General features: G+C 36.0%; 1 non-coding gene across 1 annotated transcript; it reads right to left on the bottom strand.

The window, feature by feature from the left end:
* Window positions 1-86: 86 nt before the first annotated feature.
* TRNAI-AAU lies at window positions 87-160 on the bottom strand. The gene has a single exon. It is a non-coding gene; the product is annotated as a tRNA-Ile (tRNA).
* Between the last annotated feature and the right edge of the window lie 17,159 nt (window positions 161-17,319).

The following is a 17,319-nucleotide window of genomic DNA, read 5'->3' as shown; positions in this document are numbered from 1 at the left end:
ATAAACTTAAAAAAGTCTTTATCTTCTAAAAATCGCAGTGTTTTAACTCGTATAATGAAAAGATATAATTAAAAATGAGGAAAAATTGGCCCATGCAGGTCTCAAACCTGCGACCTTCGCGTCATTAACACGACGCTTTAACCAACTAAGCTAATAGGCCATAAGTTTTCTTGCCTGACAATGCACTTGACGTGTCACGACGCTTTAACCAACTAAGCTAATAGGCCATAAGTTTTCTTGCCTGACAATGCACTTGACGTGTTATTCCGCTTTAACCAACTAAGCTAATAGGCCATAAGTTTTCTTGCCTGACAATGCACTTGACGTGTTATTCTACTCTATCGTTAAGACGTGTCCCTCAGGCTGTCTGACATGCTTTCCTTCCGGCAAGTTGTTACTTGGCTTGCCGGCTTTCTCACGCGCTTTCCTTCCCACAAGTTGACACGTGGCTTGCCGAAAACTTTTCTCTCGTGAGAGTCGAAATACTGAATCTGGCCTTCAAAGTGAGTTCATTTACCTCCTTGTTCGTGAAAAGACTCTGAGAAATAATTGAATTTCATCTTTCGTAAAAGAACATATCGAACGGCCAAAATAAGTTCATTTACCTCCTTCTTGTTTGAATTTCATCTTTCGTAAAAGAACATATCGAACGGCCAAAATAAGTTCATTTACCTCCTTCTTGTTCCTGAAATGACTCTTAGAAATCCTCGAATTTCATCCTTCATGTAAGAACATATCGAACGACTCAGATCTAAAGAAAATTTTGAACGGCCGTATCGTCGGTTTAAAGTTCGTACTGTTGTAACCCCGTATCATGAAAAGATATTATGAAGAATTAAAAAAACTTGTTCTATGGAATTGTCGAACCTACGACGTCCACGTTTTTAAAACAATAATCTTACAACTGAGCTAATTGGGCATAGGTTTTATGCACCTTATAGGTCGTTAGCTCTTAATACTGCCAATCGAGTTTTGTTTACATAACTTTATGCATAATAAACTTAAAAAAGTCATTATCTTCTAAAGTTCGTAGTGTTTTAACTCGTATCTTGAAAAGATATAATTAAAAATGAATGAAATTTGTCCGTTCAAGTGTCAAACTTGCGACCTCCACGTTATTTGCACAACGCTTTAACCAACTAAGCTAATAGGCCATTGACTTTCTTTCCTAACAATGCGCCTGACGCGTTATTCCACCCAATCGTCAATACGTGTCCCTCAGACTGTCTGACACGCTTTCCCTCCCGCAAGTTGACACGTGGCTTGCCTGCTGTCTCACGCGCTTTCCTTCCCCACAAGTTGACACGTGGCTTGCCTGCTGTCTCACGCGCTTTCCTTCCCCACAAGTTGACACGTGGCTTGACGAAAAATTTTCTCTCATGAGAGTCGAAATACTGAATCTGGCCTTCAAAGTGAGTTCATTTACCTCCTTGTTTGTGAAAAGACTCTAAGAAATCCTCAAATTTCATATTTCATAAAAGAACATATCGAACAACCAAAACTAGTTCATTTACCAACAAGAACATATCGAACGGCCAAAACTAGTCCATTTACCAACTTCTTGATTTACCAACTTCTTGTTCCTCCTTGTTCGTGAAAAGACTCTAAGAAATCCTCAAATTTCATCTTTCATAAAAGAACATATCGAACAGCCAAAACTAGTTCATTTACCAACAACAACATATCGAACGGCCAAAACTAGTTCATTTACCAACTTCTTGTTCCTGAAATGACTCTCATAAACCCTCTAAAGAAAAACTGTGAACGGCCGTATCATCGGTTTAAAGTTCGTAGTGTTGTTACCCCGTATCATGTAAATATATTATTAAGAATTAATAAAACTAGGCCTACGTAATTGTCGAACCTACGACCTCCACGTTTTTAACACGATAATCTTACAACTGAGCTAATTGGGCAAAGATTTTATGCACATTATAGATCGTTAGCTTCTAATCCAGCCAATCGAGTTTCGTTTACATAACTTTATGCATAATAAACTTAAAAAAGTCATTATCTTCTAAAAATCGCAGTGTTTTAACTCGTATAATGAAAAGATATAATTAAAAATGTGGAAAATTGGCCCATGCAGGTCTCATCAAACCTGCGACCTTCGCGTTATTAGCACGACGCTTTAACCAACTGAGCTAATAGGCCATAGGTTTTCTTGCCTGACAATGCACTTGACGTGTTATGCTACCCTATCGTTAAGACGTGTCCCTCAGGCTGTCTGACACGATTTCCCTCCGGCAAGTTGACACTTGGCTTGCCAGCTTTCTCACGCGCTTTCCTTCCCACAAGTTGACACGTGGCTTGCCGAGAACTTTTCTCTCATGAGAGTCGCAATACTGAATCTGGCCTTCAAAGTGAGTTCATTTACCACCTTGTTCGTGAAAAGACTCTGAGAAATATTCGAATTTCATCTTTCGTAAAAGAACATATCGAACGGCCAAAATAAGTTCATTTACCTCCGTCTTGTTCTTGAAATGACTCTCAGAAATCCTCGAATTTCATCCTTCATGTAAGAACATATCGAACGACTCAGATCTAAAGAAAATTTTGAACGGCCGTATCATCGGTTTAAAGTTCGTACTGTTGTAACCCCGTATCATGAAAAGATATTATGAAGAATTAAAAAAACTTGTTCTTTGGAATTGTCGAACCTACACCCCGTATCATGAAAAGATATTATGAAGAATTAAAAAAACTTGTTCTTTGGAATTGTCGAACCTACGACGTCCACGTTTTTAAAACAATAATCTTACAACTGAGCTAATTGGGCATAGGTTTTATGGACCTTATAGGTCGTTAGCTNTTAATACTGCCAATCGAGTTTTGTTTACATAACTTTATGCATAATAAACCTTATAGGTCGTTAGCTCTTAATACTGCCAATCGAGTTTTGTTTACATAACTTTATGCATAATAAACTTAGAAAAGTCATTATCTTCTAAAGTTCGTAGTGTTTTAACTCGTATCTTGAAAAGATATAATTAAAAATGAATGAAATTGGTCCATTCAAGTGTCAAACTTGTGACCTCCACTTTATTTGCACAACGCTCTAACCAACTAAGCTAATAGGCCATTGACTTTCTTGCCTAACAATGCACCTGACACGTTATTCCACCCAATCGTCAATACGTGTCCCTCAGGCTGTCTGACACGCTTTCCCTCCTGCAAGTTGACACGTGGCTTGCCGGCTTTCTCACGCGTTTTCTTTCCCACAAGTTGACACGTGGCTTGCCGAAAAATTCTCTCATGAGAGTCGCAATACTGAATCTAGCCTTCAAAGTGAGTTCATTTACCTCCTTGTTCGTGAAATGAGAAATACTCGAATTTCATCTTTCGTAAAAGAACATATCGAACGGCCAAAATATGTTCATTTACCTCCTTGTTCGTGAAATGAGAAATACTCGAATTTCATCTTTCGTAAAAGAACATATCGAACGGCCAAAATATGTTCATTTACCTCCTTCTTGATAATCTGTAAAAAATATCTACACTTGTTAGAGGACACAGATTTTTATCCCTTTTTATTCATGGTTCTTCTAACCAACTACTCTATTTTTCTATTAAAAAATATAGGCACGACATACATGACATTACTACTATGCATGAAAGAATTCATTTACAACATTTCATAAATGGTACTATGGACTTAAATGTTCATAATGAACTCATTAAAACAATATTGTTATGAACAACATAGTGGAAAACAGATAACTTTAGTTTAAATAAAAATAAAGCAATGCCCTGATCTAACCTAAGGATCACTAAAAATAACATGAATGCAACTACCCTAACTTTGGTTTCTTGGCCTTGAACGCAACGTTGTCATCCGTAAATGGGTATCTTACCTTTACTTTAAAATAAGAGTAGCATGTGGTTTGAGTACTTTAATAAATACTCAGTAAGTAATCCCACTCTTAGGGTCGGAATATGAATCATGTGTAATATAGTGGGACCTATCCTTTCATAAATACATTGTGGCATGGGCTTGGGCTTTGCTTTTCAGTCCGAGCAGAGTTGAATATGTTGTAGTTCCCTACACACGACTCATGAATGTGCACATTGACCACCAGGTGGGTTGGTATAAGAGTACTCTATGGGTTTGCCTCGTCGAGCTTGTGCACACTCACACTACCAAATACCATGAAGGGAAACGACCAGCATAATATCATACGGAACATAAATATTTTAAGGTATGTGTTTGTACTAATCATAATGGGGAAGTATCTCGATGCACCTCCCATATAAAATGCATGAGATCCCTAACATTAAAACACGACATAACGTTCCTATGAGACATACATACTTGATTCTTGTCATATTGTTCGTGATTAACAATACATGGTTTTTCTAATGTTTCATAGGCATAGGGTGTACTAAACATAATATAGAAGTATCTCGATGCACGTGGTGGTATACAAAATGCATGAGGTCCCATAACATTAAAGCATGACATATATTCATGGCGCTGGGAAGCTAGTCATACCTCCAATCTATTCCTAGCATAGTATTCCTATGAGATATAAATACTTGATTCATTTCATATTTTTAATAATTAACAATACACGATTTTCTAATGCCTCATAGTCCTAAAATAGTGTATATGATATCATAGCATAACTTGTATGCAACATATCGTATATCATATCATATACATAACATAGTATATGTCATACAACCATAAAACACGACATGTGCAGGGGTCACAGGTAGAGATGTCCATTCCCTGTCATCATCCCCACCATCTATTTCATTCTCCATTTCCACGAAATTCTCTATTTATTTGTGTGGAGATCAGGGTAAGGGATTCATCGCAAGGAAGTGACAGGGATCGGATTCCCTATGGAGAATTTTAGTGGGTTTTAAATCAAGAGTCAGTCTTAGAGGGAAAGGCCAAGAGTGTTGAAGATGAAAGGCCAAGAATCTTTATATGAAGAATGACTTTTTATGGGTTAGGAAATAATGACATTCTTATGTCTATATTTAGTTTTAGAAGACCTTGTAAATATATTTTTTATTACTATTGTAAAATGGTAAAGTAGAGCAGAGAAAAAAAAAGAAAAGAAATAGAGAAGCAATAGAAGGTTTTTTCACATAAACAAAATGTTCTTTGTCCCCTTCTATCGTTAGTGTGTGTGAGACTTATTTCACAAATTTATTAGTTTTGTTTAACAAATTTGTATCAAGCCAATGGTGAATGTGACGGGTCAAATGTCGCTACCGCGACTAATGAAGACAAACTACGAGAATTAGAGCATTCATATGAAAGCTTTTCTTGGTTCTCAAGATGCATGGGAGGTGGTCGAAGAAGAGTTAGAAGAACCAAAAGATACCATGGTTTATACAGCAGCACAAAACAAGGCATTAAAAGAGATGCGATCAAAGGATGAGGGGGCACTTTACATGTAGTTCCGAGCCGTTGACGTGTCGGGCTTTGAGAAGCTTGTCAGTGCAACTACTTCAAAAGAAGCATCAGACACTTTAGGAAAAGTGTTCAAAGGAATCGACCGAGTCAAACAAGTGCGTCTCAAAACTCTTCGTGGCAAGTTGGAGAGCATGAAGATAAAGAAGTTAGAAAGTGTATTTGACTACGTCACGCATGTACACACTGTGGTAAACCAACTCAACCAAAATGGAGAAATGTTAGCCGAGACGCGGGTTTTGGAGATGATTTTAAGGTCATTAACCAACAACTCAACCGAAATGAAGGAGTCAATCAACCACTTCAAAACAAGGCGTCAATCAAAGATGAAAAGGTACTCTACTTTCAAAATTTTGAAGGTAGAGATTTTGGCCGTGAAAGTAGTAAAAATGGTCATGATTGTCAAGGCAGCAGTCATGAAGAATACTGTAAGAAGAAGGGACAATCGAGCCAAGCAAATTTGCATGGAAGAGGACGCAGTCGAGGAAGAGGCAGCCAATCAATTTACTCCAACATTTAGTGTTACAAATGTCACAAATATGGTCATTATGCGAACGATTGTAACTTCGACAAATGTTACAATTATGGCAGAGGGGCATTTTGCAAACAATTGTCGAGTCGATAAAAAGGTGGAAAAAATAATCAACCTAGCCTTGGATGACGCAACAAACGAAGGTCTTCTCTTGATGGCTCAAAATGAAGATCTGAAAGCGAAAGAACACGGCGAAGAAAAAGATGATGGCCGTAGTTGTGAAGCGGTGGAAGCCATTGGAAACGAGGGGATACGCAGCAGATTTGGCAAAATCACGATATTAGAGACGAAAAAATCGAAGAAGGAATCTAGATTGAACACACGATCGACGAACGAGCCAAAGAAACTTCCAAATCATCAGAAGGAGAATAAAGATTTAGAGCAACAACCAAAATCTGCCGCTAATAAATTTGTGGAGAAGTCTCAGTTGCAGACGTTGAAATTCCTGAACGAGCGCCTTTTGAAGGAGAAAGTAGAGATTAAAAAAGAAAAGAAAGCTTTTAGAAATGGAGATTGAAAGGTTAGAAAAGAAAGTGGCTGAGCTGAGTGAGAGTTGTTTCTATCTCAAACAGGAGAAGGAAGTGAATGAGAAGGTAATTTGTGAGCTTATGAAGAGAATTGAAGAAGGTGTGGAGTGATAGAGGTCAGCTACTGATGAGTGGTGGGTTCAAAACCGAAGAAGTGCGTTGGGAAGTGAGATTCTTTACATTGAAGCTTGGCACCATACTGATCGGGTCGAACATCTATCTAGTCAAACTGGGTTAGATGTGGGCATGGGTTGGAAGAGCTACCACGTGTTGCAAATCGAGTGGAGCCGCGTCACCTTACAACACGCGTGACGCGTTATTCCATTCATCGTCAATACGTGTCCCTCAGGCTGTCTGACATGCTTTTCCTCCCGCAAGTTGACACGTGGCTTGCTGGCTATCTGACGCGCTTTCTGTCCCACAAGTTGACACGTGGCTTGTCGGAAAATTTTCTCCTGACAATGCGCATAACGCGTTATTCCACCCAATCGTCAATACACGTCCCTCAGGCTGTCTAACGCGCTTTCCCTCCAACAAGTTGACATGTGGCATGCCAGAAATTTTTCTCTCCTGAGAGTCGCAATACTGAATCTGGCCTTCAAAGTCAGTTCATTTACCTCCTTGTTCCCGAAAGGACCCTCAGAAATCCTCGAATTTCATCCTTCGTAGAAGAACATATCAAACAGCCAAAATAAGTTCATTTACCTCCTTCTTGTTTCTAAAAGGACCCTCAGAAATCCTCAAATTTCATCCTTTGTATAAGAACATATCGAACGGCCAAAATAAGTTCATTTACCTCCTTGTTCCTAAAAGGACCCTCAGAAATCCTCGAATTTCATTCTTCGTAGAAGAACATATCGAACGACTAAAGAAAAATTGTGAATGAGAAAGGTTACCTCGCAGGTCTTATCGGTTTACAGTTCGTAGTGTTGTAACCCCGTATCATGAAAAGATATTATTATGAATTAATAAAATTTGGCCTATGTAATTTGTCGAATCTACAACCTTCACGTTATTAACACAACAATCTAACCAACTGAGCTAATTGGGCATAAGTTTTATGCACATTATAGATCGTTAGCTCCTAATGCAGTCAATCGAGTTTCGTTTGCATAACTTTATGCATAATAAACTTAAAAAAGTCATTATCTTTTAAAGTTCATAGTGTTTTAACTCGTATCATGAAAAGATCTAATTAAAAATAAATGAAATTAGCACATGGAGGTGTCAAACCTGCAACCTTCACGATATTAGCACATCGCTCTAACCAACTTACCTAATAAGCCATAGGTTTTATGCACATTGTAGATTGATAACTCATAATTTAATCAATCGAGTTTAGGTTACATAACTTTTTGCATGATAAACTTAAAACTTTAAGTCAGTATCTTTAAAGTTCGTAATGTTGTAACCCCGTATCATGAAAAGATATTATTAAGAAGAAATGAAATTTGCCCATGCAGGCGTCAAACCAACGACCTTCACATTATTAGCCCGCGTTCTAACAAACTGAGCTAATAGGCCATAGGTTTTATGAACATTGTAGATCGATAGCTCCTCATTCAGTCAATCGAGTTTCGCTTACATAATTTTAGGCATAATAAACTTAAAACTATAAGTGATTATCTTTTAAATCTAGTATCATTAAATATATCATTATTGAGAAGGAATGAAATTAACCATGCAAGTGTCAAACCTGTAGTAGCTCCTAATATAGCCAATCGAGTTTAGGTTACATAATTTTATGCATAATAAAACTTAAAACTCTTTAATTTCAAGTCATCATGAAATTAGCCCATCCAACCTTCATGTTATTAACACGACGTTCTAACCAACTAATCTAATAGGCCACAAGTTTTATACTCATTGCAGAGTAGTAGCTCCTAAACCAGTCAATCGAGTTTAGGTTACATAATTTTATGCATAATAAACTTAAAAATTTAGGTCGTTATCTTTTAAAGTTTGTAGTGCTTTACCCCCATATCATTAAAGATATCTTTGAGAATTAATTAAATTGACCCATCCAAGTGGCAAACATGCTACCTTCGCACTTAATTAGCGCGACGTCCTAACAAACTGAGCTAATGGACCAAAGGTTTTATGCAACTTGCAGATCAATAGCTCCTAATCTAGCCAATCACTTCATTTTAAAACATTATATTTAAAGTTCGTAGTGTTGTAACCCCGTATCATGAAAAGATGTTATTAAGAGAATTAATGGTATTGTCCCATGGTAAAAGGGAGGTCCATCACTTCATTTTATAAGCCCACTTGAACTGTTTAAAGTCATTCGAAAAATACATTTTTTGATGGCTCTAGGTTAATATTTTGGCTGATCCGGCTTGGGTTTGATACGTTCGGACACTTTCTTCTTTCAACTTTTCAGAAGCTTAAATTAGTATGACTATCTTTTGCCTAGTTAAATTTTTAGAATCGAGTTTAAATTATTAATGCACCGGTAGGTTTAGTTAGTTTATATACTTATGAATAAGTTTAAATTACTTTATACAAAAGTAGGTGAGTTAATTTCCATAATGAAATTTTAATTTATGGTTGTTGGACTTCTTAGGGAAAATTAAAATTTAGAGGCCAGCATTAAGCTAACGTCAAATGGTTGTAGCTGCTTCGAAGGCTAACCAAGTAAGTGGTCTTACCATCATCTGGTTATAATTGTGTGTTGTATGATGACACGTGCTCGTGGCTTTGCAAATTGTAATAGCCCAAGCTCATCGCTAGCAGATATTGTCTTCTTCGGGTTTTCGAGATTACCTTATGTTTTTAAAACGCATAGAGAAATTTTCACTCCCTTATAAAGAATGTTCCCCTCTCCAACTGTTGTGGGATCTCACAATCCATCCTCTTTCGAGACTCAGTATCCTTGTTGGTACTCGTTACTTTCTCCAATCAATGTGGGATCTCACAATCCACCCCCTTTCAAGCCCAAGCATCCTCGCTAGCACATCGCCCGATGTCTGGCTCTAATACCATTTGTAACCGTCCAAGCCCACCACTAGTAAATATTCTCCTATTTTGACTTTTCCTTTGGGGCTTCTGCTCAAGGGTTTAAAATGTTTTTTTTCTATGGAGAGGTTTCAAACCCTTATAAATAATGATTTGTTTCCCTCTCCAACCAATGTGAGATCTAAAAATGCATTTGTCAATTACTAAATGAAAATCAATGCATACACTGTTATTCGTTCTCCCCAGTACACCATTCGGTGTCTGGCTCTGATACCAACATTAACACCCCTAATTTCTTACCGTAATTAGAGGTGTCAAACATGCATGCCTTAATTAACATATGCGAACATTGAAATGATACATTTTCAAATGAAGTCATAGACTTACACATTTAATTTAAAACAAGAAAGTAAGAAATAACGTAGTTTTAAAACATGAAAATGTTTTGTGTATATCCCATAGGGTCGAGACTTTATCCAAAGTACATGTGTAAGCGTGTGAGTGCAACAGCCCACCACTACTCGAATTGTAGTGTGTCCTTTTGTTATCTTATGTAAACCTAGAAAGAATTTCATGACATAATCTCTAAGTTGTTGAACCTTTGAGTACCCATCAGATTCACTAACCAACGGTTTGGGCATATCCTTTAACAACTATCTATGTGACCTACCACGTTGAAGAACTTAACCAACTTGGGATTCACTCACTATGTATCAGTAATTTAGTGTGGTATTCACATTAAGGATGAGGAAAATAATCTCATGTTCGTTTGGTAAATATGAATTTGGATACTTACTTTTTGAGTTGTCTTAATACTCTAACTAGTCATCTCTTCATAACATCATTAAATCTTACTTACCTTCATATATCATCTAGTACATCCTTATACTATAACTAAGGCCATCAAATTCCTTAACTTTTGAAATCTCTTCTCACAAACTCATTGTAAGTGCGAGTTGTAATCGCATGCATTGAATGAGTTAAACTCAAAACTTTTCAACAAACCTTCTACCTTGTCATAGCTAGGAAACTTACAACTTTATATCTCTAAATAAGTCGAGACAAACTACAATTTGTTCCTCCTTTAAAATGGATCACCAGACCATATTCTATAATATTCAATGTCTAAGGAAAATACTTTTGTTCAACCAAGACTCTACATCGGAGAGTTTGGTATAACGCTCATTACATAGAGGTATCAAGTTGGCTTAAGGGCTCATCTTGTTATCTTTTTTGTCTCTGATTAGCCTCCTATAATCGATATGAACACTATTATAAAACAAGTTTAGAAACCTTGTTAAATATCTAATTCATAAAAATTACTTGAGTTATGGGAAGTTAGTGAGCCCAACAACATCACTCTAACTCACACAACTATGTCGAACTCCGAGAAAACCTTTTAACCTTGCCTTCTTGGTTCATATGCTTGAGGGAACCCTTGTTTCTACATGTATGCATGTTTTTTTTTTCTTTTTAATAACTATCTGGATCAACTCTTAATGTTCAATATATCGTCATGTGTGCCCATTATTTCCTCTTAACGACTAGAGATATTGCTCTCTAAAACAAATGTTGAGGAGTGTGAAGTCCTGACTTAGTAGCTCATGTGTCTATGGCAGGGTCTACCTTAACTCTGCCAAGTTGTACTGGCCACTAAAAAAAATCAAGTAGATTCAAGCTTCATATCTCGTGTGGGTATTAATGTTGGAATAACTTAGATATAACATTCAACCTTATTTCAAACCTTCCTAATTTTTTAGAGTTCATACCTTAAACACGTTCTAATTTCCTCATGTGATCTTGCATACTTACCCTTAAGGTCATAAATGGGTTTCTTAAAACGTTTATTTAACCATTGAGGTCTTTTAGAATCTTGAAAACATTTTATAATTCTTATAGGGGTATGTTGATATTTACCACCCGAAATCTTGGTTAAATCTGGAAATATTCCAATGGCCTTGTAACTTTGTATAAAATCTTTGAATCATGACATATTCAAATGGTCTTCTAAGTATGTTATAGAATAGACAACTCATTAAATCCAACGACCAAATTTAAAATGTAGTTTAGTTGCCCAGTAATTAGAGAGAATATGTATGGCATCAATTTTATAAAATTTACGAAAATCTAGAAGTTTTTTAACGTCGATTTAAGCTATCTCTATAAAGCCTGAAGTAGGAGCTTTCATTTGGAGCAAGAATCGAGCCAAGTCGAGCCTTCAACTGTGAGTTGTTATAGCCTCTGCGATTTTGGGTTTCTTACTGTCTCATTTCTTCCAAATTTGAGAGCCATAGTCAACCATTTTCCTTCAAACCTACTTTTGCACCTTCTAAATTAGAATATCCAAAAGTTTCGTGATGAAATAAAGTGTTGAAGGTGCCTCAAACACAACTTCTCAATTTGGTCCGTCTTTAAAGGAAGATGGTTGAAGCTCGAAAATTAAATACGAGCCTACATGCAAATTTGTCAAGAAACTTATCATGTTCGATTTTTAAACCTCCAAATAATATTTACGTAGAAGACCACGAAGGTTAACAATGTTGGGTTTTATGTCCTAAAACTCATAGTTTGTAAACAAAAACATATTCTATTTTCAATAAAGTTATTATTGTTGTTTATTGAGTAAAAATTGTTATTGAATAAAGTGAACTTTACAATCATTAATTTAAATCCAATAAACTAACAACACTCTGGCTATAGTATGATTACTTCAACTTTATGTAGAGACATAAGAGTTGATAAAGTTCAAGTATATAGTCAAAAAGATCTATAGTACAAGATTAAGGCTGAGTACCTTATTTTGGGGACACTATAGATGCGGCCCACTTTTGTATATGATATAAACAATGTGATCACTAAAATTGTACATGTGAAGACATGTGAGTGAGGGTGTCCTATGCAATGAGTATTGCATAAGATCGAACCATGAAGAAAATCACTCACTTTATAATGTCGTTTACTGTTGAGACTGATTTTCTTTTCATTCGATGACCTAGGTAACTCGATCTTAATCTTGAGCTAACCATGAACTCCTGTTTATTCGGAATTATCCTTTGATTTGCATGGGTGAGAGTGACTCAAGTTCGCCGATTTAATAGGCCTCCCATTTCAGGGGTAAGACTGGGTAAATGGATAGGGACGTGAGGTGCAAGATGAAATTCGCTCCTACCCACTTTTAGGGATAAAAGAGAGATAGTTCTCTTAAGTACTGACTCCTGGTCTTGAACAAGGGGCCCCACCCTCTCATTGGCCTGAGAGGGATCCGGTTTACTAGTTGGACCACAAACCAATTGGTCATTAGAGGATTAGTGAGACATAAGAAACAAGAAGTAACTATAGGGGTAAAACTGTAAATTGACCCAGCTCTAGTTACGAACAACCTATGAAGGATCGACTTACTAATCATGGTTATATCAAATGGACATAAATATATCTATAGTGAGGAGAGTGCAACTATTATGCTATAGTGGAATGTCCTAGTAGTTAACGAATGTTGGTTAACAAGGTTAATGAGTTGAACCGGTTAATCTTGGATCGTTGGAGCCCATGATCTATTGGTCCATTAGGTCCCTCTCCTAGCTCATATCGGACTAAACCATAGAACAGTGTGACGAGTGAGTTTGAAATGTTCGAATTCAAATTAGGGAGAATGCTCTACATATATATGATATATTTAACCACATTTTTGTTTTATTTACGAATTAAACAAAAAAGAGAGAGTCTGAGATATTTAAATAAGATTTAATACCTTAATAAAATATGTGTCGGAATTAATTGGGATTGTCATTTGAATTAATATTAAATATTAATTAAATAGTTTAATTGATCATTTAATATTACTTTAATTTGAAATTAATAATTCAAATTGATTGTTAATTAAAATGAAGAAAGTCAACATGTTGACTTCATTTTATGGAAAAATCCATGTTAGTGAAATTTTGAGGTGTCAAAATTTGGTTTAACCAAACTTGCATACTTGCCAAATAAACCCCACAAATTAGAGTGGAATTTTAAGTGTCAAAATTTTATTAACTCAAGCATGCATGTTTGCCACATAATCCAAAACATTTGAGTGAAATTTTGAGTGTCAAAATTTGGTGATCTCAAATTTGCATGAACACGCAAACATGACTCTATAAATAGAGTGATCATAATACATTAAAGGTCTTCTTGTTGGTGAAAAACCTTGAGAATAACCTCTCACAAACACTCTCTTCATATATACAAAATTCCTCCCAAGTTTAAGTCGTTCACCGGATCCCACAATCCCGTTCTAAGGCCGGAGAATAGTGGAGAAGACACTAGTGGTAGTTGGAAACCGGTTCGTGACGAAAGAGGAATTTAAACTAGAAAAGGTTAGTATTCAAACTCATTAAGTTTTAATACTTATGAACATGCTAGTTATTTACTATAATTGATGTTCTAAAAGTGCCTAAGATCCAAATTGCTTTCGCATGTGTTATATTAACACCTTCAATTGGTATCAGAGAAGTTTTAGGCACTTTATTTACATTAATTTGATTATGGTGGGTACCATTTCATGAATGAAATTTTGTGGTTGCTAAAGTGGATTGTTTTGGTTTTGGCATTTTTTTATGCTTCCATTTGATACAATTATTGTAATAAGCCTAATGTGTATGGGTTTTAATGAATGAAGAAAGGACTGTAATTTTTATGGAGTTATTAGAGTTTATTTTAGGTTGTAATTGATCGAAAATGGAAGAGATAGCAAGCTTAACCGAAGAAGAAGATGGAATTTGCAGTTTGGGTGTTTTTTCTGCCTTTGGAGTCCGGTTCAACGTTTTTAAGGGTTGGTTCGCCCAGTTAGTGATCCTCGGGAGCGGTTCAAGTTATTTTTAATTATTAATGTAATAATTTAGTTAATTGTTTGTTTTAAAATGCCAAAATCAATCCACTTTAGCGTGTTTAATTAATTATGCATTATGAATGTATGTTTTAATTAAATAGAAAATGTATATGCATAAAGTATGTCATATAGATTTAAAATCCCACAATAGGCTAAGCATGTTTCATGCATTCCAAGTATGTTAGAAGTGTTATAATGTATAGTATGCATGTTTAGGGTTCCATGAGTGATAGATATAAATTGTTATATTATTGCATGGAATGGATGATTATATAATTGTTATATAAAGCATGTTAGATGCATGTTATAGGTTATTTTCAACGTCATAAAACGAGATAGACGTTAAAATCTATAATAAAGATAAGTGCATGCTCATTTAGGGTTAAGAACCGAGCACGATCAATTTTAATAGTTAAAATAGGTCGATGTCTTACAAAATTGCGGTTACGTGAAAGCTCACATGACACGATCTTGTCTAAGGCTGGAGGTACTTAAGTTGACGGTTTACGGAACACCTACTACCTGGAGATCGGACCAGTACTTGAGCTTAGTGAGCCCAGTTTTATGAGCATGCTTAAGTGATATAGGTTTTAGAAAAATCATCTAGACTTAAGTTATATTTAATTAGCCAGAATATACCTAAGTAATAATTATACCGAACTGTCTAAAATACTTAGTGGGAGGAAAAAGATATATGAGATACATCGTTTTCCTTTTACGCTCTCTAGAAAATTCACACCGTGAGATTCATGCTCGGCCTTGCGTCGCCCAGGGAGCATCCTCCATTCCGAAAGTATTTTATAGTAAGTGGGAGAAGGAAGTATATCAACACCTCCTATGGTCTCCACCACTAGGTTGCACTGTGAGATTCCCATGTTCCAGCTGCATGTTGCCCTAGAGCAACTACCCATTTGGAGGGTCGTAACATGGGAATCGAAACAACACAAACTTCAGAAATGGATAGGATTTATTAGGTCTGTTCCCAACTTCGGCTTTTTCATTCGATAACATTGTTGGGACCGATCTCTGAGGTCTAAAAATGGCGGGTCACACTTACGAAGAATTACTAAGAGTTAGTATATTCTTGATCAAAATAGCGATAACTAAAAACACTATCGGAACAAGAGTTATTCTGGGATTAGTGTTTAAAGTCAAGAATGTCTTGGTTTAGTGAATGAGTGATTGACTGCCCCTCGGTAGCAGTTGCTCTAACTCACTAAAGTATCGTTGCAAATTAATAATTTTTTGGTACATTATTACATTTGCTAAAACTGATTTGATTAAATAGGATCAAGTCAAATCACTAATAGAATTTTTTTTGTATCACACAGCATGACAAACTCAATAGTACAATTACTCGCTTCTGAGAAATTAAACGGCGACAATTACGAAACTTGGAAATCAAACCTAAACATAATACTGGTAATTGATGATTTAAGGTTTGTTTTAAATGAGGAATATCCTCCAAACCCCAACTCAAATGCAAACCGAACAGTTCGGGATGCGTATGGCAGATGGATAAAGGGAAATGACAAAGCTCGAGTGTACATTCTAGCCAGCATATCTGATGTTTTGGCTAAGAAACACGATGTTATGGGTACTGCTAAAGAGATTATGGAATCTCTAAAAGGGATGTTTGGACAACCGTCCTTCTCCCTTAGACATGAATCTATAAAATACATTTACAACTGCCGTAATGAAAGAAGGGATCTCAGTTAGAGAACATGTCCTAGACATGATGGTCCATTTCAATGTGGCAGAAGAAAATGAAGCTGTTATTGATGAGAAGAGTCAAGTCAGTTTTATAATGATGTCTCTTCCGAAGAGCTTCTTCCAGTTCCGCACAAATGTGGTAATGAACAAAATAGAATATAACTTGACTACTCTTCTCAATGAGCTACAGACTTATCGATCCCTCTTAACGAACAAGGGACAAACAGGAGAAACAAATGTTGCTATCTCCAAGAAATTACTACGAAGATCATCCTCCAAAAATAAGTCTAGATCTTCAACTTCTAAAAGTGTTTTGATGAAGAAGAAGGGTAAAGGAAAAAATAAGATTTCTACTAACCGCAAACACAAGGTTCAAAAAACAGCTAAAGGAAAATGTTTTCATTGCAACGAAAATGAGCACTAGAAGAGAAACTGCCCAAAATACCTTGTTGAGAAGAAAGCCGAAAAGACACAACAAGGTAAATATGATTTACTAGTTGTAGAAATATGTTTAGTAGAGTATGACAACTCAACTTGGATATTAGATTCAGGAGCGACTAATCATATTTGTTCTTTTTACCAGGAAACTAGCTCCTATAGAATGCTTGCGGACGGCGAGATAACACTCAGGGTTGGAACAAGAGAGGTTGTCTCAGTAAGATCAGTAGGAAATTTAAAGTTGTTTTTTTGGGGATAGATTCGTTATATTAGATAATGTACTTTTTGTTCCTGAAATGAATACAAATCTAATATCTATCTCTGGTTTATTAGAACAATTGTATAAAGTATCTTTTGAAATCAATGAAGTGTTCATTTGCAAAAGAGGTATGCATATTTGTTCTGCAAAACTAGAAAACAACTTATATATGTTAAAACTGAGCGAAACAAAAGCCATTTTAAATACCGAGATGTTTAAAATAGCTTAAACTCAAAATAAACGACAAAAGATTTCTCCTAATACCTATCTTTGGAACTTAAGACTAGGCCACATTAATCTCAATAGAATTGAGATATTGGTTAAAAGAGGACTTCTAAATGAGTTAGAAGACAACTCTTTACCTCCATGTGAGTCTTGTCTTGAGGGTAAAATGACTAAACGATCGTTTTTCCGAAAAAGGTTATAGAGCCAAAGAAACCTTAGAACTCGTGCATACAGATCTCTATAGTTCAATGAATGTCAAAGCACGAGGAGGGTATGAATATTTCATCAGTTTTATTGATGATTATTCAAGGTATGGCTATCTTTACCTAATGCGTCACAAGTTCGAAGCTCTTGAAAAATTCATTGAAC

Source organism: Cucurbita maxima, unplaced genomic scaffold, assembly GCF_002738345.1.
Source record: "Cucurbita maxima cultivar Rimu unplaced genomic scaffold, Cmax_1.0 Cma_Scf00266, whole genome shotgun sequence".
NCBI classification, from domain to species: Eukaryota; Viridiplantae; Streptophyta; class Magnoliopsida; order Cucurbitales; family Cucurbitaceae; genus Cucurbita; species Cucurbita maxima.
The sequence above is the reverse complement of the archived record's forward strand: the minus strand, read 5'-3'. Positions and strand labels throughout refer to the sequence as shown.